General features: G+C 36.7%; 1 long non-coding RNA gene across 1 annotated transcript in view; it reads left to right on the top strand.

The window, feature by feature from the left end:
* Window positions 1–19: 19 nt before the first annotated feature.
* LOC106868778 (uncharacterized) overlaps window positions 20–622 on the top strand; it is a 2,261-nt gene continuing 1,658 nt past the window's right edge. Inside the window, exon 1 of the long non-coding RNA XR_001409330.2 lies at window positions 20–408. This is a non-coding gene — a long non-coding RNA (uncharacterized LOC106868778). The remainder of the gene's footprint in view (window positions 409–622) is intronic.

The raw sequence follows: 622 nt of genomic DNA, 5'->3' as shown, positions 1-622 counted from the left end.
GTATTAAGGCTACCATTGGTTTCATGTTAAGAAAATATCTTAATATCTTAGCAATTTTTCTCGCCGATCACCTGTCGAAATTGGTGTTCCTGTATGTGTCAATTTTTCCATCTAATTTTTGGTCCTGTGCCCCTGCCCGTTCACTGTCTTTGACTTGTTTGTCATAAATTTCTTCTTTTCAATCGAAACGAAGCATGATTCTATTCCGTTTCTCTGCTTTCCTTCCAATTTTTGCTCAACCAGATTCGTGAGATAATCGTCGACACACTCCAGAACATTGTCAGAAACGCAACCACTGACCAGGAATTAATAGACAGAGTAAACCAAGCCAAATATTCGCCTCTTTTCACTTCATGCTACGAGGAAGCTATCGACCATTTGCACTACACATGTGTCGAATTTCAAAACGTGAGCAGACGACATAGCTTTTTTTTTTTTTATATATTATTGTTAATTTTTTTACCCAAGGCTTCTTTCTTGCCTTTCAATTCTTTTTGAAAATATTTTGTCTCGTAGCTTTAGAATCTTTGAGTTCATAGTTTTTTAAAAACATATCGCGGAGAACTCATTCTACCCTGAAACAGCTGTAAAGAGGTCTCCTGCCTGTTTCTATTATCACAAA

Source organism: Octopus bimaculoides, chromosome 25 (genome assembly GCF_001194135.2).
Source record: "Octopus bimaculoides isolate UCB-OBI-ISO-001 chromosome 25, ASM119413v2, whole genome shotgun sequence".
Taxonomy (NCBI): Eukaryota; Metazoa; Mollusca; class Cephalopoda; order Octopoda; family Octopodidae; genus Octopus; species Octopus bimaculoides.
This window is presented reverse-complemented; position numbering and strand designations above follow the sequence as displayed.